Genomic DNA, 21674 nt, shown 5'->3' on the forward strand with positions numbered 1-21674 from the left:
CTGAAGAGTAATTTTACTGAATGAACATAAGGTTAGCAACCAAATGACTAGACCAAGTCCAGCACTTTCCTTAAAAAAATAGCAAAGGAACACACTAAACCAAAAAACCTGCTGTGCAATACATGTGGGCTAGGTTTCATTACTGAGCTTCCTGTCTCTTCACCCCAAAAGACAAACTCATTGGTCATACAGCAGAGCATCTCCTACATGACCATTCTTGAACAATTTTGCTGTGCTCATACAATACTGCATGTTGCTTTATTTCAGGACATGCAATGCTCCAGGAGTCTCATCAGCAAAATTTCTGACCAATTCAACCTACAGCAACAGAGCCTCAGAGGAGGACCCCCACTCCACCGGCATTTCTCCAGAAGAAACACAGCTCTTCATTTCTTGAAATGCTATCTTGCTCTGCATCAAGTCCTATTATATTTTCTTGGCAGTGCTATAGTTCTCCACTGCAACACATGTGAAATTAGGACTGGAATACTTTACAAGTATTTTCTTCCCCCAGCCATACGGTGAAACAAACTTTGTTCCTCTGCAAATCCCTCCTGTAAGTGCACATACAATTCCAAACACAACCATCACAGCGATTTTATTTTCCTGCAGAGCTGGAGAAAGGGGGAGTTCAAGTCTTCTTATGGCATGCAGTTTAAATGAAATGTTTGAAAGAGGTGTCTCACTGAAGCTGTACAAAGTTTTCATAAAGGTGACCAAATCTTAGCAAGTTTGGACTTCAGCGTAGTATGTAAAACTTGGACTGTGTTTTCTGAAGTTTGCAAATCTTCCAGGCAGGTTTGGGCTTTAGTTCAAACACATCTGGCCTGATTTATATTTTGTTTGAAATGATGCCCAAAACTATGATTAAGTAAGGTTTTCACCGAAACCCTCAGTTCAGCTCAATGGAGCGGTCTCATATTTCCGGCAAGATGAGTCCTAATGCATTCACTCTACAAAAGGAGGCAGGTGCAAAGAGAGCTTCTCCACTGTAGATCAAGACAACCAAAAAAAGAGGATGCAAAGACAGTGAAGACACAGCACTCAGCCCAAGTGTCAAGAAGTGACACAGTAAAACAGCTTTGCATACATTTGTCCTGATTAATACTCCAATTTAAGAGCAGCTCACGCTTCATCCTTCAGATTTAAGCGAAGTACAGTAGGAGAAAGAGGTCTGATACTGGGGAAGGCAGTTTCACAGCAACATTCCTATTTTATTTTTCCCCTTTGATAACTGATGGTGCAATGCACAGAAAACCAGGTGCTTAGCTGGAACAAGTCAATATAGCACTGAAGTGAACAATTAATGAACTAACCTAAACCAATAGCAAACTGTTGGGCACCCCTACTACAGAGGTGGTCTTGCATCTTATAATTGTCTCCCAAGCCCTCCGTTAGTGCCACAGTCAATCAAACCTTAGGGAAAAGGAATATTGTAGTTTCCATCTGAAGAGGGAAAACAGTCTGGAACCCTCCAGGCTGAAAGAGACTGGGTTGGCACTGCCATCTCTCGTGCAGATTTTACTTTAGCAGCTTTGTTATACATTATCTGTTAACCCCACCTTCAGTGTAGTGAATCCAGATACCACACCATACATTGACAGAAATAAAAATGCCATCCTGCTTTCATGTTTGATTTTAGCAGGCAAGTTACGGCTCATCACATGTAAAGCCCTTCCAGTACATATCCCAAAAGAGTTTGCTAAGACCAGCTAGTAAACTTTAGGGGTGATGGTATACATGGCTTAGTTTTTAGGATCCACTCCCACCTTCATCAAAAAAATTCTTCAGTAGGAATAGGACTGTATGTTTAGGACGCACTGTTTCTTTATTGTACTGCTTCATAATACACTGCCAAAAGTCATAGTCCATGTTGGTTCTTTTTAAAAAGCAATCAAAATCTGTTTAGCATTTTAATGTCAAAATGCATGTTTCACAGAAGTTGAATTACTAGTTATCTATTTAATTTATATGAAATTTCACTTCTATGGAAAAGGTTATTTGCACACAGTTTGCACTTAAAACTGCAGGAAAAGTTATGTATTAACGTTCTGTAACAAAGTTGGATTTTATATTTTCAATACATAGGAGAAAAAGAACCAAAACTGAATTTTTGCAACACCTAAAATAACAGGTTCTTCAATCCTGACCAAAGTCTGTAAACACACAGTAAATGCAGATAAAATACTATTACAAGGCATTATTACTGCATTTCAACTTCACGTTTTAAAGCACTATGTTCCATTAAGAGTCTTTGCAGTAGACTAGGGACAAGTTAGTTTAAGCAAGGTTTGTCCACAGAAGACAGTCACTCCAAAGCAAGATGGACTATGCATAGAGGACTACTCTGTACTAACTCCCACTATGAACAATCAGACCCAACCTACGTAACTACTGAATATCTTAGTGCATTGTAGCAAGGCTGCATACATCATTTCCCACAAGCACAGATAAATATTAATTACTCTTGCACAAGAAACTAGGGAAGTTAGCCTCAGCAACCAAACTGACAAACAATGCACTTAAGTACTCATGTAGTCCATTTGATCCTGGTCAGAGGGATACATGCGCAAGAGACAGCCACACAGCACAGAACTGCAATGAGATCAGCCTCTACAAAAATTTCTGCGTTCTACTCTTTACAATGTAGGGGCTAAACCTGTGGGGTACATGCTGGGAACTAAGTATCCAACGAAGTCGTTTTTTGGATAGGAAGGTGGCTCAGGACTAAGAACACCTCTCACTGCATCTCAGCTTCAGTACTAGAAGGCATTAAAATTCCAGAATTTCTGGAGCACTTAATTAGAATAATAAAATTTGGTCCCTCAAAAAACTCATCATCTCGCAGTCGAGCAAAGCTTACAGCACAAAACAGAATACATGTCAGAATCAATATACTATCAGAGATTTTGAGATACATCCAGTATAAAAATGCATATTTAATCTTAATTGCTGCATGCTTCCTAAGGAATGGTCTGAGGTTCACGTGGAGAAGAGTCAATATAGTTCTTCTAATTATCCCAGTTGTGGTGCAGTGATCTTTTCTAGCCTCCAGCAAACCATTTAGGGAAAAACTGGTCTTGTTTCTACCTGCTCGCATTTCTCAGTGTGGACATTGCCCTTTGCAAAAGCCTTAAAAGTTCACATTCATATTAACAGTATACTACCTCACAGTCATTATCCGTACCACCTACCTCCCTGACAGCCTGGGTTGGGTGCACACATCTGCTTCTCACAGGAAGAGATGGGAGCTTCGTATGTCACATTCTTTCTCCCTTTACAAAGAGGCAGGTGATTTTTATTTAATTTTTTAAACCAGCCTTCACTCAGATATATTTACGTACTGGGTCCTGATTGAGATACATCTTTATAAATAGGAAAAGAAACACTCTTATTCTTAAACCAGAGATAAAAATCACACCTGCTTTGCTTCAAATGCTCAGCATGGTATTGCCAGTAACAGTACTTAGGAACATAACCGCTCAAATTATTTGCTATAATGGTGCCACACTATAGTTCCCAGCAGAATTGGAATTGCTGAATGCTACAGTCTCCACAAGGAAGGAAATGCTAGTGTGGTGCTTACGTGAAAATTCACTAGGTTTCTGCTCTCAAGGGAATAGTTTCCTCCTGTGATAATGCTAAACATAAAACACATCAAGTTTTAGGACTGATGAAAGTGAAATTGGTGTGAATAAACAATTGTTTATAGAAAAATGCACAGTCAGGACATCTACTACATATGTAAGACCATAAAAATTTAACTATCTCACTTCATTGCTATAACATACTCGTGAAAGCTATTGTCCATTTGTGGTCACACGTTTTTGTCCTAATCATCTACAGAGATCACTGCCTGAGCAGCGTATTTCATTATTTAAAGGAAAATGAGATAGAACTACTTTAAGAGTAAGCTGTCACTTGTAGTATGTGCAGTGAGAAGACCCACTCAGTTCAAAGGGAAAACAAAGAGTGTTCCAATGCATTTGAAGACTACGTTTCCCAGTCATTGCTTGCACCATTGCCAATAATTTAGAAGAAAGGAAAAACGCTCCAGCAGAAAATGGCTTTAGCTTAGTTTTCACCAAGTGGCCTCCCATGCAAGTCATTGTCCCTCCTCTTTCTCTCTGCTTCAACTGAAAGTTCTTCAGAGGTAATGGTCATGCTAGGATGCTACAGATGTTATGCAGCAATCTACTTTGGAGGCACAAGGTAATGCTTTTATAATCATGCTAATGACACAGGCTGTTGCTTTACCGTGACACAAGAGCTTAATGTTATTTTCAATAAAGGTTCTGGTTTCTTGTTATTTTCTAGGAAAACTATCAATTTAAAACACAGAAATGGAAAAATTAGTATGACTTAACTTGCAGCCTACAACTGGAATGCATTATAAAACCTTCCTTCAATTGAGACTCGCTATTAGAAAAATATACTTTACACAGAAGTTTCTGGAAGGCTTAAGATTAGCATGACAGTTGCATGGACAGAGGTAAAATGTTTTTGACAAGTTTCTCTGCTAGAACTTGATTCAGCAAAGCACTTCAGCATATGCTCGTGAGCTTTGCTGAATCGGAGCCCAGAAGTGACACCCCTTTTGACAGCTTCCATGTAACTGTTGGAAGTTAACCCTCTGGTGGGGACCTCTCCCTTCCCTCAGCCACTCACACACGTGATGGAACAGACATATGGTATGACGTACCCCTGCAGTGCTGTGGGACTTGCATCTTACTGGAGGACAGTATCCATTTGCAAATGGCATACGGCAGCAGACGCACATGGCTCTTCCCCTGTACTTCAAACAGCACAAACAGCTGAAAACTAACACAACCCTTACTGCTAAACAAGGATTATGGAGCTACTGGTTAAAAACCACTAAACAACTGCCTTAAAAGTAAAAGCTGTCTAATTCTTTCTTGATAGCATTTCAATAACACCATTATTGACGTGCTTACCTCACTGCATATTGACAGAACTGGTTATTTTGACAAGCATAAAGAGAAACTTCAGCCAGCTGTGCAGTGACTGCAAGTTATTTTTATTCTCCATTGTGTTATCTACTGCAAGTATGTGCTGAAAGAGTTCATCTGAGTTCACCTGGTGGAACAGACTCCCAACAATTTGTGAAGTCTGCCACTGTGTTCAAATCAATCAGCCCTAGTATCTGAATTTTTCATTTTAAAAAAACCTCCTATTGAGACAAACATTGCCTATGAACTCTATGCTGCTCATGCACATAGAAAGATTCAAACTTTTCGCCGTCTCTCCCCCTCTCGCTTCTGTCATCCCAATAGTCAGTTCTCTCCAGTAGGTTACTTCCACAAAGGGAAACTGTTTGGTGTTACAAACTCACCATGCTGTGTGCACAGAACACGGTTCTTTGCTCCGAGCTGCATGCCACCCTCCCTCTCTCAGCCCAGCAGACTAGAAGGCAGAAGGGGCCAGATACGTAGTTGATGTTCATGTCAGTAATGTATACACGGCTGCTGCCAGCTGCTTTGATCCCAGGCACCCAGCTCCACAAACATCCCGTAACTCTAGATTTGCAGTTGTACTGAAGGAATGTCAAATAACATGCCCAAATCAGCTACCCTGACTTTCAGGCAGGAGTCTATCGCTCCTCTGTATGAGGTCCCCTCCCTGACAGACCCGGAGTCAGGCACATCACCAGATCACTGCTGCTCTGGCCCTTCCATGCAAGCCACCCGATGCTCCCCCCCAGGGCCCCATTAAGGCTGTAGTAGCTGGGCTCCCCAGCACCCATCACTTGTAGTCATTGTGCTAGGGACAGAAATTTTCAGTCTATACTGATACAGTGTTTGTAAGTCACAGAACTTATCTTAGAGTCTGCTTCCTAAAGAGAAAAAAAAAAAAAAAAAAAAAAAAGAGAGACTGTTGGAAGATGTGCTTTACACTCCCCAAAGCAAGATTTAAAACAAACTCTACCTATTGATCAAGTAGTTAACCATCAAATATTACATTTTACAGTCTAAAGGGGTGATTTATAAAGAGATCTAAAGAAACTATAGGAGGAAATAATACAGTGACCTATTGCTTAACATTGGTAAGTCAACACATAATACTTGTTTAAAGCCCTGGTTCATTCAATTTGTGACACTTGCCCTTATTGAGTGGCTGAAGCCCTCACGCACAGACTGGAGTCTCATTCCCCACCACTATCCCTTAATACCTGTCCAGATATAGAACTCTTTTTGTGCTATCATTTTAACGGAATACTAAAAAAATAATAGTTCACTGAATGCAAGATTTACTATAACACATAAAAATAAAATGACAATAAAGTCATACACATAAATTAAGCAAGAAGCCCTGTAATCTAGTCTGTATCAATGCTGTATTTTCTCTTACATCAGTGTCTCATTCTTCACCTTCTTTGAAGTACAATAAGTTACCATTATTGGTAAATATTTATATTCAGTTCTGCAGTGTCAAGATACTGACAGTTAATATAAGTCTTCCAAAAAACATTCCCATCTTCCCAAGACAACACAAATATTTATCATATATGCCCTTCTGAAGGCTTATGCCTTTTTGGGAATGAGTTTCAGGATTATCTTTATTCTTGTCTCAGCAACTTTTAGCTAAGAAAACTAGAACAAATTAGGACTCTAGTAGCCACATACACACTAGCTAAAATCAATAGCTTTAATTTTCACATTTAAACCTACAATTTTCATCTGACAGGCTCAGCAGGTTTTAATGCACACAACAATTTACTTTTACTGTTTTAATTGTTTTTAGTCAATCACTTTTATTGCTTCTCTGCATCTTACTAAACAAATTAATAGAGCTATGTTCATAAATGATTACTTTGTGAAATGACTTGATAGATACATTTGCCAGTTTCACCTTCAATTACTGCCAACATTAGTAATATTTATACCAAGAGGTACATTTATCCAGGTTTTATAATTAAGTGAGCAACAAAAACAGCAATAGCAAAAACAACAAAATTTTTTTTAAAAAAAATCATCTATTTCATGAGCTCCATAGTATCAAATGTCATCTTTCTAACAGTGTTACCCCCAGGCCAACTGAAAGCCAGCAAGACCTGCCTGCATAGTTGGCTGAAAAACCCCTTTCTGGATCACAGAAAGACAGTCTACTCCTGCCTAGAGTCTTGCATGACCTTTCGGTTGAGGAAAAAAACCCCAAAGACTATACAACTCAGCGGTCAGGATGACATTGTTACAGGGCAGGACAGACCTGGATCAAATTCCTTGTTTTGTCCTTTAAACAAGAGCAGCGAGAGTCCAAACTCCAGAGAGACTTAGGGCTCCCTACTCGTCCGCACCCAACTCTGCTTCTTGGCCAGATAGGAGGTGGGTCGGGTACAGGAACGTTCACTTGAACACAGCACATAGCAGTGTCTCTTCCTTTCAGCAGAGGGACGCATAGCCAAATTTGGAAAATTTACTAATTTACTAATGAAAAACATGATACAGTTGCCACAAATTTGGAAATACCAAGAAAGCCAACCTTTGTGGATGCCAGTAAGGATCAGCCTTCATTGACACAGCCTTTCCCAGGTTACAGAGAAATCTCGGAGTCCAAAATAAGAGATTATGAAATTTCATAATAGTTACTTCAGCTGTTGCTAAACCCAAACATAGGAATGCAACTCTGCAGTTTGGTCTTTCCCCAGTTAAGGCATCAAGTGAGCTAAGATTCCTGTGAAAATGAAATTAACTGAAAGCAAAAGTTGCCTTAAGACACTGCTTCCATATACATCATTTAGGAGGCTTGACCCAACAAGCATTTTCCAAACAAACCAGACACATACCAGCAAGGCTCTTCTGCACAACAGCACATGTACACACTAAAGTGAGAGATCCCGATTCACTGAATGAAACCTGGGGTTAATCTGATGGATCTTCAGCTCTTCTGTCCAAATTTAGAAGAATGAGATTCACTTGACCAAAGAGAAGACAGATTTCCCACAAACAAGACACAAGTTACCCTAGACACTTAGCTACAAGGACCTTCACCCATGATCCTCAAAAACCTGGACTCTAGATCGTCTTCCTAAATTCACATTTTATCCTATTTTATTATTTTATCTATTGGAGAAAACACCATAGAAACACAAGCTAAAGTCAAAGCCTCTTTCTTCACAGTCTCCAGAGGCAGGCTCCCTCTGACAAGAAACACTTGACTGCTTTTCTTCAGTGCGTTTTAAGAGGCAGGCTGGAGACTATCACCAATGGCCTCCAGCCAGAGTTCAAGTCTTTTACTAGCAGTAAGATCAGGGTTTGAACCCCGCTACAGCTGAGGAATAGAATTTTTCTTCTACGTTCTGGACATGTTATTTAATCTAACCATTAGAATAGCTCAAGTCTCGCACAAGGAACACTCTCCTTAGAAAGGGGGAGGCTTCAGTTTTGATCCAGTCAGGCAGGGGAACTAATCCAACACACATGGCTCCCCAGACATACCTAGACACACTCCTCCAGTGTATAATCAAGTGCTCCATCTACAGTTAACATGCCAAGTCTTCTTCCTACCCCACACCTATTTTATCACCACTCTTGTGGTATCCTGTGGATTAGGAAAACATAAGTTATGATTTTTTGGGATACTGTGTCCATCCCCCTCATGTTTCTTAAACATCTTGCCTTGTGACTGAGAAAATACTTGCTCAAAGCTCTCCTTCCCACCTTTACAGAGCAAGTTCTTTATTCCAAGTAGCCACCAGCATACTAAATTGGCTGCTGCTTTTGTATAAAAGCTAAAAATGATTCTACATTGGTCAAAACTGCTGACATCAAACTAGTTTTTCATTTGATATTCCTACATAATATCAATCACATTTGATTTAAACCTTCTTTGAACACAGGGCCTCAGAAGCAGTCTGGGTCTTAAGCTGTAGGAAACTGATAAACTGCATAGTGTGGTAGAAGAGCTTTTTACTATTCTTTTAGAAACCTGCGTAATATCTTCTATGAAAGAGCCCTGATCTCTGGCTGAGGCTGTTAGGTACTTCACGAATATAAACTGAATATATTAATCCTTTCAGTCGTTAAGCTACCAAGCGTACACTATACTGCCACAAGAAAAATCATGAAAAGCTTGTATGACAAAAAAGTGACTCTTACTACACATGTAAGCCACAAAGAACAAATCTGTTTATTTTCTGAGGTACATGCAAAACTATAATTTGGTTTAGTATTTCCATATTCCTTGAATCAGTTCCCTAGTCTAAATACATATAATTTTTAAGTTGCTTGGTATTAAGCAGATACTTGATCCACCAGCAGTTTTCACAAAACCATCCCTTGCTCCCCTCCCTGCAGTGAGGTAACACAGCTGTTCCATAATCCTATCTTTTAATCAGCAGGCAGGACAGTACTCACTGAAATGTCAAACTGAGGACAGCCACCTTGCTTGGATGACATGCCCCAGAGCATGTCTGTGTTCAGGACTCTTCAATAAAGAGCTAAGTCAAAAAAAAAAAAAAAAAAAAGGCTAAATAAACCAATCTTCTGTCACAGATGACCTGAGTTGCTGCTACTCCGGGCACAGATAGCAGGAAGAACAGATAATACTAGAGGTAGCAACAGCATCTCCACCTACAGCCAAATATATCCATTTTGACCAAACAAAGCCAGCCCCCTCCCACCACTATATGACAGCAGAGAGAAGCGATCAACAGAACCACAGTCACAACAAAGCCTGGGCACATCTGCATTCCCAAGGAGAAGGACTAGCAACATCATCTTAACCCTGTGCCCTGCACGGCAGTTCAGCAAGGCAGCAGTCTCAGCTCATTTTTAAACTTGCCTTGAAATGGTAACAAGCTGCAAAAACCAGCCATTTATTTTTCTGTGGGCCAGCACCCTGGGATGCTGGCCCACAGGACCCTTTGCAGAATGATTAAAACGGTATCCAATGAGTTACTTTGTACAAGACACACATGTATCACTGGACTGACTCAGAAGTTTTCACATGGCCCAGCTACAGTGTATTTAATGTTTCTAACAACGAATGTCATCATTTCATAAACGCTGATGAAGAATTAGTGGTACAGTACAATTTCAAAGGCCAATTTTCAAATATGGGCAAGGTACCCCTTACTGCACTCATGGATTGAGATAGCCAACACAATACAGCTATTCAAGTTCATCTGGAAGCTTTAAGTGACAATACCTCGCTATTTCCCTCCACGCACACCAGAGCGTGCTCCTCTGAAATAACTTTTGGAAAAGATCCTTTACAAATAAGATCATACTTTGTGTGGACAGACAAGACCTGTTGAAACACTGTTCAAGATCACTTATTCTACAATAATACCTGAAGACCTCAACCAAGATCAGGCCTTACTGTACTGGACACACCAAGCAGAACAAGCCTGTAGGTCCCTGTCAATACATTCTAAATAAACAGGACAAGCAGGAAGCGGGCAAATAAAAATATAAATAGCTTGCCACAGGTCACATAGAAAGTCTGTGTCAGAACCAAGATGCAGATATAGATCTCTTGATTCCCAGTGTCTTACCTTCAAGACCATCCTTTCTCAGTCTTAAAAAAATCTTTAAAAAAGCACAAGGCATCAGCCTACAGCACTGCTATCAACAGTTACTCTAATTGCCCTTTTAGGAAGCAGAGCTACTGCCAAGAATCAACCTGGCCCACACGTTTAAGTTGGGGACAGAAATCAACACTAAAACTTGAAGTTTATGAGAAATTCACCACTTGGCAAGCTCCTTCCTTCCATCGCATCTACCTAGAATGGAAAGGACTTGATATCACGTACCATGCCAAGCCACCACCACCCCCAACTCTTCCATATACTTTTATAGAGCTGTTACAGAGTGTATTCCCAACACATACACAAATATATTAGGAATGCACTCTGTTGTCTTCCCTTCACTCAACTCTCTAGCACAGCAACTCATATGCACCACACAGTGCACTTTACACCAACCAAAACAGATGAAAAAGAATCACATCGAAGTTCGAAATCATATCAGCCCATTGCAATTAAACACATTCAAATTCTAAATCCCAGAAAACAGACTTTGTAATGATACAATTGCTGACTGCATCTAACAAATACTCTATTGCTGCCCTTCAAACGTGCTTGCCATTTACAAGCACGCAGAAGCTACTTTACTGCCAATTCCTCCATTGATGGCACATTTTATTGACAAAATACAGCTGAGCCACCTAAAGCAATTTCAGCTACAGAATAACCTTTCACACAAGAAGTTAACCAGCTCCTCCATCCATTTGCAGCAGATTTAGATTAGCAAACTCCACGCAGACACATTCAGAGCCTTTGAACAGCCTCACACCAGTTGACAGCTAAGGACGGTAACGTTATAACAGTGTTTCATGCCTCGAGTTCTGGAAAGCAAAGCCTTCCTTACTCAGAAGTAAAAGGCTTGGATTCCCACTCCACCACAGTTAGATCTACCTATACCTTTTCTCCCCCATCTCCAGTTTCCCTTTTCCTTTGTCTTACCCTTTTCCCACATTACAATTTTCTCATTACACGTCTACGAAGATTGTCTTAGTTTAAATAATGCTATTTAAAAAAAAAAAAAAAAAAACAATTGCCCAGTCTTCCCACAAGTGTAAAAAGTACCAGATGTATACAAGTCTAGATAGAGTGCAGCCACTGGCACTGGTGTGGCTGCTTACAACAACTAGCCAGCCAAAGTGCCTGTGCAGCCACAGTCAGACAAGTTCGACATCAAATAAATACTTTCATTTTTAAAAGCAGCAGACAGCAACGTAAACTTACACTTCTCTTTTAAATGCAATTGTATAAAACATTTGTTCTGTATTACTTCTGGAAGAAAACGCAAATGTTAAAACCTGTTGATACTTGGAGCTCCACATTAAAGAAGCTTGCTAGGAAGAGAGAGTTTTAGAAACTACTTCAGTCTGACTACTGTCAGGCTTAATCCTGCATTCCTGTCAAGTCCACCCTTCAAGTGAGTTTGCCTGATCAAAGATCTTACGGTTGACCTCTCAGATTTTGTCCATAGATCACTCAAAGTGCTAGTTTACTACCAGCTGCTCGTAACATCTGTCCAGTGCTGGCTGTCATGCCCTCTCCGGTTTAGTCTGTGCTAAATAATTCCAGGGGTGGGTGGGTGGGAAAGGGGGAGGCCATACAGCAGCACATTCTCCCACAAACTCACACGTAAAGCACACACCCTATCAGGCAGTCTGATGGAAGAAGATAAATTCACTAACACATCTGTACCAGGGTAAGTTGCAGGCAGAGACTGCTACAGCACAAAAGCAGCTGAGTAAAGTTTAGAATCAGACTGCAAGTTTCCAGAGAAACGTTAGACATCCACAAGTGCAAATACCTACCACATGAAAACAGACAAGACCTTGCATTATTAGATCACACGGTTCAGCTCCATTCTCAGACTGAGAGCACGCACAGAAGAGGAGTGCCAGACACCGCAGCTAGCAGTCTGCCACTAATTGCAGAAGAATGATACAGCTGCAACAGAGACTTATCCCTGCAGAAGGTGCTACACGGGGAAATTATTTTAGCCGTAGGAGGCTGGCTGACTTTCTCAGACTTTTTGATTAACCCCACACAAAAGAATTCAGCACTCCTATCTAAGACCCTTTTACAGTTCATAGCTCAGATCCAGTTTGTTTTAGGGTGTCCACACAAGCTGAAGCTACTACTGTCCCAGACAAACTTTTTTTACAGCTCATTTGGAAAGAACGAAATCTAGTAATTTATTCCTGCAGGTTGGGAACTGACCAGAATCACAGTTAAGAATTATCCTAAAAAGAAGTCAAAGCCAGATCTAACAGCCAGACACCACATAGAAAGTAAGAATCAATATATCACTTGCCCTGGCCAGTTCACATATAGTGAGCTTTGATATTCCTCACACTGCTGTTTTGGGGAGCACAGATGTATCAGATGGCCTGGAAGAGAGCTCATCTGTCCATCTGCCTATACTTTTTAGTTCATCCGCACAACATCAAAGTTGTTTGTTTTTTTAATGCTCTGTGGTAGCCACACAGTTCATACTTTTTTTTGTGCTTCACCCCCCCAAGGAGATCGGCTAATACTTTTTTCCTGTGTGACCCAGTGGCAACACAACAGCCCTGTGTTAGGCCTGAGAAACCACTACAAAACTGCTTGCTAATATCTCATGAGAAAAAGGTCCTTCTGTTGGAAGGTGAGTGCATTATTAGTTGCTTTGCAAATTTAACAAAAGCCAATCAAAGCCATACTACTCCCTGAAGATGTTGCACTCTATAAGCTATTCCTAAAAGGAGACAGCGGCTTAAGTCCAAAGAGCTAATGCACAACAGGCACCTCTCTTTCCATCCATTTTAAAATGGGGCAGGGGAACAACAGGACAGTTCTTGAGCTGAAGCTCTGGTCAGTCCAGAATTAGTTAGCTCAAGTTCAGCTGGAGTGATTTCAGAGCTGGACTTCCTGCCTCCTTCCCCCCTAGAGAGGGGTACGCCTCCCCCACTACCAAAGAGCAGAAACTCCATTACACTACCCCCACAGCCCTGAGTTAAAAGTCCCCCCTTTGTCAGAAGGCACCTAATGCCATGCCTAAAGTTAGAAGGCACTGTTACATAGAGGCCTCTTTCCTCCCAAAACCACATCATTTGTTTGTTAAGTCAATGCCCCAGCCATTTTATTAATGCATCAGATCTCACCACATCACATAGCTTTCCTTCTGATTAAAACACATTTCATTGAATTAAAAACAGTAGCTCAGTTTCTGCTAAGCAAGGCAGAGTCAAAGAGAAGTTATCAGCCATTCCCACCTTACCTGCAGAGAAACACCAACACCCCCAGGAGCACAACCAGCCCAGCCTCTTTTCATCCTACTCCACCGCTGCTAGACTGATGAGTTTGTATTGCTACCAGCTAGCAGCCATACTCCCAGCTGAAATAAATTAGATGTTAATAGTGACAATCCCTACTGCATACTCATGTGAAGGGTTGTTTTCAAAGTCCTCAATTTTTCATTGAGGAACAGTTTTTCAATATCTAGTTTTATTTGTGTAACTATACAAAACTGTGACTAGCCTATTTTATAAACATCTGAAGGTTTATTGCTAGGCGCTACAAAAGATATGAGATTTCTTATGAAAATGCAAAGATGAGGTTAATGTTTTTCATTAAGTTCCTAAATTGGAAGTTCATTTTATTGTTTAAAAATGATGTAAGAATTTAAGAATATATACAGGTGAAATTCCCACTGTAAACATTTTAAATGGATGAGAAGAAAATATTTATGTTTAAAAGCTGGTTATTTAGCAACTGCAGAGTAACTTAGCTCTAAGAGGTCATAGCTCTCCATATTCATATACAGATATACCAGATAGCTGTATGTGCCTATGGAGGGTATTCAGCCTGACTGCCAAGGGTTCTGTGACCCAACAGAGTTCTGCAATAACACCTTGGTAATGCAAAACTCCGGTGTTTAGAGAACAACCCCCTTTAAGATCACACAGTCAAGACTTGCTTTTCTGTGGGGTATTTTAGCAGTGGTACTGCTAGATCTCTAAGCAGAGGCTCTGCACCTTGTTCTAGTCTTTGCCACACACAGGCCCCTTAGACTACATATATTTAAACAAGATAGCCAAGACCTGCAGTCAGAATAAGAGATCTGAAGAGGAGGGCCTTTGGTGCATGGAGCACAGCTCTTTGACTGAGCTGAAAGTCAAAGAGAATGCAGAAAGGAATAAATAATCAAAAGAACAGAAGTAGAAAGAAGCTGGTAAAACTCCGAGAGATACAGATATATTCTGATATTCCTAGAGCACCAAGAAAACAAGGCATTTCTTTTGTTGTTTAAAGTAGATTTTGTTGTAAATGACACTATTACATAGGAAGAAGTCCCTCATAATAACAGAAGTTTCTTATTGTCCACATGAGCTTAATTTATCTCTTGTAAAAGAGAAGAGTTGAAGCTGTATGGGTCCAGAAAAAAAAAAAAAAAAAAAGAGCAAGTTTGGGCACCACCCAGTAGCCCAGTGATCAGAGCAGTCACCTTGGCCCGGAAAAGACATGTGTGAACATCCTGCTCCCAGGCTTGGTCAGGAATTTATGTGAATCACTCCCCAAATAAACTGTGGGGTGCAGACAGTCACTGCCCAGGGACTGTTGTTGTATGAGGCGGCCCCAGGATCATCGCAACACCAGAAGGCAAGATCCTGGGTGTGGTAACTGCATGGAGAGAGGCCCATGTCAATGGGGACAGTCACGCCTTGCTAAGATTCCCAGGGAGACAGGTGACACTGGTGGAAAGTAGGAGTCTCTCTGTCTCACACATAAACAGTCATTTACTTGCTGGAGAACTCAGCATGTCTCCTGAGCATCTTTACAAGTTGTTAATAAAATGCAACACAGGCCCAGGAGTTCAGAAAAGCGCACCTGAGGTCACTGGGACTCATTCATGAGCAAAGATAAAGAGTAAATATGAAACACTTGAGGGGAGTGGCCCCAAAAATAGATGTATGTTAGAAGAATTAGGATACCTTTTAAGTATATTTTGTGGAAATGGGATGGAATAAAGAAAGTTTATGGACATCAGGGAAAAAAAACCCCAAACCAAACAGTCCTGAATGGCAAGTAGATTGGAGAGCAGAATTATCTTAAACACCTCAAGCAACTGAGCTTTATCACATCTCTTCTGAAATGTGAACCTTGTTGGCTTTAGGTACCAAAAATAAGAGATAAATAGAAACTACCTGGAGAAGGAAAGAGAAGACCAATTAATCTCTTATTTGCCATACAGTTCCTTGCAGGAGGCATGCTCAGCTTCCCAGATGCTGCATTTGCACTTCAGATTTGAGGTTCTGGATTGGATATATTTTGATTCCAAGGGCAGGGCAAATGCTCAGTTGTGTACCTTCCTACCACCACCTGGACTGAACCAGCTCAGTGAAACTTCAGCCCAATAAAACAGGAACCTTCCAGAAATTATGTATATATATGAATTATAAGAGGTACAAATCATCTGAATTCATCTAGTCCATCCAAAACCCTACGGCTGGGCTCCCTCAAGGGGAAGAAGCGGGGAGAGGGGCTGTGAGAAAGCTGGGTGAGCTATTCCAGATCTTACAGCTCCCTCAACACCTGGTATTTTCCCCTGTGGTCATCCAAATCTGTAACTCCTTTTCCCAAGCACTACGGGCAAAGCGCACAGATTTCACCTCTCCTCTATGCAGCACATCACGCTGAAAAGCTGTTACTCTTATTTCATGAGACCTCTTCCACTTCCATAGTATTGCTGCAATGGTATGTGTGATTTGGGGGATTGCAGAGAGATCATGGAGGGCTTTAGAGGCCAGGAAATGATGCAGGCCAGGTGCACTGTATCCCTTCCCTTGATTTCCTGACAAGCTGGGCTGGCAGCATGCTGACAGGACAGGTCCCGCTCAAGGAAACAGGTATTTAACCTTCAACCTGTTGTACATTTGGTACTTACAGTACTTTCCAACTTTGGACAGGGAAGGGAAAAAAAAAACCCACCAACTTTTGCAACGCTCATCTCTTAGGTTGATACCCTGATAGCATCACCAGTGCCCGTTTTAATGTATCCCAGCATTTGTTTATTCTAAAGCTCCACCTCCTGGAGCCATGAAATTAATACAGAAACGGCTCAACCTTCACTTGAAATAAGGGTGCAAGTTAAAGCGGACAGTTTGCAAAGGTGTAAATCTTATAGGGGCAAGATTTAAAATTCTAAAAGTAACCCTGTACGTTAAAAAAAAAAAAAAATCCACTTTAAATTGGAACCTCATCTCCTGATCTGGGGGAAGTCAATTTAATTTCTCAGCAGTTGAGAGCAGGGATCTTTGACAGGGTTGCTGCAGCAGCTGTGTTTAATGTCTCACCACATCCCACTACACTGAGGATTTAAGGCTATTTCCAATGCAAATACGGAAAAGTAATTCTGAGCGTTTCCCCCCATTTAACGCACCCCCCCCCCTTCTCACGTCTTTGACCTCTCCACCACCGGCACTTTCAGAGCGCACCTCAGGCACCGCCCGACCCCTCCGGAGCTGTGCCCCGCCGGCCGCCTCGCACCGGAGGGGGCTCTCCACCCCTGCGGAGGGGAGCTGCGTGCCCGCCGGGCCACACGGGCAGACCGATGCCGGTGCCGGTGCTGCAGCCGCGGAGTCGCCATCCGCTCCGTCAGTCAGTCAGTCAGCCCGTCCGTCACTCAGCGCCTCCGCCCGCCCGCCCGCAAAATGGCGCCGACACCGCCGCGCGTTCCCGAGGCGGCGGCGCCCTCTGCCGGCCGCTGGTGGCACCCCCAGCCCGGCCCGGCCCGCTGTCCCGCCCCGGGGAGCGTCCGGCGGGCTGCGGGGCTGCGCCGCCCGGCTCTGTCCGCCCGCGGGAAGGGAGACGGCGCAGGGAGGCCGCGACACCGTTACGCTCCTGCTCCTCTCCTCCTGCCGCTAGGCTGGGGGCTCTCGGGCAGAAGCGGCTCAGCGGAGCTGCTCCCCCCGGCTCTGCCCGCCCTTGACTCTTCGCAGCGCCGCGTTCTCGTCAGGAACCATCTGCGAGGGCCTGAGCCGTCTCGTGTTTGTAGCCATACCGCTGGGAAGAAAGAGTGCTGCTTGCAAGCCCAGAGGGTTTGCCAAGCCCTTCTTGGCACCGGCCAGAGGGGTTTTACCATCCCCATCAGCTGTCACAGACCTCAACTCAGCATGGCAGAGCGAAATTTAGCTGCTGATGCGCAGAGAGGCCGTGCTCGGTTCTGCCAAGCCACGCGTGCCATCGGGGGAAGGCAGGTTCCTGTTTACTGGCGCACCCCAAGACCCAGCACCTCCAGTCTCAAATTCCTCCCTGCGCTTTGCCCCACGTTCAGAGGGCAGCTCCACACCGTCCGCTCTCGGGTTGCTTGTTGTGGGAACTGGATCGCACACAGGTCTCTCACCTTGCTCACCTGGCCAAGGAATAATCCATGTCCTTCCACTTGCGAGTTGGAGTGCATGTGCTGGTGACCTCAACAGCAGCGCAAGCCATGCTTTGCCAGTTCACTGTCTCCACACTCATTATCATAGCTGGTATTGTTGCTGACTGAGAAGGCTCAGGTTTTTCATCAGTCTTTCTTTATGCTTGCTATTTTGTTTTCCACAAAATTATAAAGTAACTTCGAGAAGGGCTGTTTGCCAGTCTGCAGCCTGTTTTGAATCTTTTCATCAGGTGTTTCAAAGAAAACTGTATTGTTCAACTGCACAAAAGTAGACACCCAAGAAACAAATGCTCAAGGAAACCCCTGCCCCATCCTGCCTTTAAGCTCCCCGTCCTCTGACGTCTTGTGACCAGTGTTCAGAGGAGTATAACCATTAACAAATTGACCAGGAAGACTTTTTGGCCACTTCTGGAACAACCATGGAGCCTATGGCAAGACAGGTACTGATAGCCAGGTGCTTTCCCAGTCCATGTGCTCAGTTCTATCAGGAGCACATTGCAAGGGCCGGGTTCACAGAGCTGCTGTACAACAGTCCTAGGGCAGCTGTCTTCCAGATTATTGCAGGAGACTGTAGTGACAGTGAGAGATGAACTGTGCTAAACCTGTCTGAGAACATGAGTGTCACAGGGAGGGACCGGAGCAGGAGCTGAGCAGCTGCCATTTGGAGCTGTTGACTGCTCCAGTTCACATGAAACCCACGAGGACAAGCTGTTTCTGTTACACAGATACGAATGTACACATCGCTTACTGAAGGCCCTAACTCACAACTACTGCCCTTTTTGAATAAATACAAACTAAGGAAGAAAAGAACCAGATTGTCTCAGAGATAAAGGTGGATCCTTTTGCTTTCATTGGCCCAATCCAGCGTCCTCGTCCACAGCACCATTTAGGATCAGTTTGAACCCTGCAGGTATCTGCTCTGGGTCCTGTTCTGTTCCAGACCGTTATTAACAAGAGGGCACTGTAACATAAAGTCCCCCTGAGAGTATGGACAGGGCACAGCCAAGGCAGAAGCACTTATAAAGATCTTATGGAACAAGATGAGAATTCAAAGAAATCTAAAAAGAAGAAAGTTGGAAAGGGTACGAAAGATCACACACCGTAGCTGGAGGGAGACGAGCGGAACAGCGCACTTACTTGGGCAAGATCAAATACACGCCACAGGACAGCACAGTTCAGAAACAATTTGGGCAGAAAATGACTCAGAGGTTTTGGTAGACCACAAATTGCATACAGGCAAATATCAGGTTGAGACCGACACAACATGGGTAGGCATCACTCTGCACTGCCTGGGAGGCCACAGCTGGCAGGCTGTGTCCCAGTTTGGATACAGCACCCCGGGAACGAGGGAGGCAAACAGAGGAGCACTGGCTTGGAACAGCACACGCTGTCGGGGAGGTTGGCAGAACACTGGGGTGGCAGGACAAACTAACAGTGCCAGGGCACCCTGGAACCGCCAGTGAAGTGGGTCACCAGGCGTGTTCGTGATCAGGTGGAAGGGGGTAGGACAGGATGGGAAATGACAGCGTAACCTGCTGCTGAGATGGTTTATTTTACGGTCACACCGGACTGACCTGTAGGCCGTCCCAGCAGTTGTCTCCCTGAGGGGTCCTGAGGGCCGCACCCTGTCAGCAGTTTGTCCCCAGAGCCCCCCAGCTGAGGCCAAGCCCGTGCCCTGGGACCCCCCGCTGCCTCCCCCGTTCTGTCCCTCGGGAAATCCTCTTTTCCACCCGCAGGGCTGGCTGCCAGCCCTGGACCAGCCCCAGCCCCAGCCCCAGCCCCAGCCCGCCCCGGGGAGGTCCCACTCACGGCGCCCTGACCGAAGGGCCGCTGCCCGCCACCACGTGCTGCCCCAGCTCCCCCCTGCGCTGCCCAGGGCTGGCAGCGGCTTATTTCACTGATTACTGTGATAAACCTGTAACCCAGCCCCGATTGCTGAGAGCGAGCGAGAGAGAGAAAACCACTGTGGAGCGGGCCCAAGTGAGGGGCGGTGTTCATGCCAGTGTCAGACGAGAGCACCTTTCCCACCGCACAGCACCGCAGTGGCAGCACACGTGCGCCCGGTATCGCCAGCCAGGGCCACTGCTCAATTCACTGTGGTCGGTGGCCCTCAAACTTTCTCCTATCTTGACCTGCAGTGCAACGGTCCAGCAATTGTAAATTGGACTACAGAATAAAATACGCAGGGAAAAGCCTAGCCTCAAGTAGTTTCTGTCACCGCTTGCTCACGGTAAGAATCACCAAAGGCCAGAAGTCATTCAAGAACTTTGTAGTTTATTGCAATAAACATGGATGGTGAAAAGCAGCTTTCCCGAGTGAACGTGAGGACGGAGGATCAACTTACAAGTGAAATAATGCAACAGGTTACACTGAACCTCTCAGATGAGTTCGTAAATAATAGTCCAACACCTGGGGCCTGAGTTCAGGTGCCTTGTTCACACGCAGTAAAAGATCATTCAGAACCAAAACACCATTGCCATTTCTATCCACAGAAACCAGAAAGTCCTCTTTCCACTAGATAACACAGGATTATTTCTTAACCTAAAAACCTAAGTCTGCAGGAGATTCATTCTTAGCATGAGTATTTTTTGACAGGCTGCAGGACTCCTGGAAATAAGGTGCCTTTTGTCCCAGAACCTGTTCCCAAATACAGAAGTGAAGACAAAACATGCCATGAACTCATTACAACTATCAGTCTGTGGGAGAGACCCAGCAGCAGAATGATTCACTGTACAGAAGTCGAGAGCACAAATGCACAGGTACATGATGTCGCCTCTATTGCAGAACTAACCCCGTTCAATTAAACCATGCAGATACCAAAGGAATGTTACAGCCATAAAGCATTTGCTGCTGTGAACGTCCTTGAGGCAAATGGGGATGGAGAGCTCAGACTAACAGGAGTTAGGTGACAACATGTGGGTCTCACTGGTAATGGCAGGGATGTGACGAGGATGCCTGCAGTGCTCCGAACCTCTTCCAGACCTGCCTAACCAACAAACATTGACCTCAGGCACATTGAGACGCAAATAACCTTTAAATGCTTCCTAGAAATGCACTATATGAATAAAAAATGCCAACGGATTGCAGAAGGGTGCTTTGTACAGTTGCAGTCAATAGAAAGCATTCAGTCCAAAAAAAAAATTTTTTGTTGTTTTTTTTAATTAATCACTAGGTTACCACTTAACTATTGCATCAGAAAACTCATACAAATAAGATTCTATTAGGCTTCAGCTCTTGTTTTTTCCCCCCACATACAATTAACAAAGCAGCTAAAAATAAAAGCTGGGTTCTTTTGTACCAGACACAGAACAATCTTGCTGGAGTCATGATGCAGCTTTTCAGGGAATGGCTCGAGTGAAAACCAGCATATATACAAAGTTTCTCACAGGCTGAAGCAGCAGCAGAAATATTTTTCTGCCCATTTCCCGCACCCAATAGGCTAGGCATGAACTGAAATGCAATTCCAATTCACTTTTCCAGCTAGGAATATTTCCTGCTGAAACATTTAAAAAAGTGATAGAAACCCAGTCCTGCAGATAGAAGTGCCTTAGCCTTAGAAACCCGCAGAAGGCAATTTTTGTATTTAAAAAAAAAATTCACTTTGTTCAAGCCAGCAGTAGACCCAAGAGGATTTAAAAAGGAAATCCAAATTTGTCCTGGACATGATTAGCCGTACAAAAAGCAGCAATAATCCTTGCCCCAAAGCTTCATGCA

Source organism: Grus americana, chromosome 11, assembly GCF_028858705.1.
Source record: "Grus americana isolate bGruAme1 chromosome 11, bGruAme1.mat, whole genome shotgun sequence".
NCBI lineage: Eukaryota > Metazoa > Chordata > Aves > Gruiformes > Gruidae > Grus > Grus americana.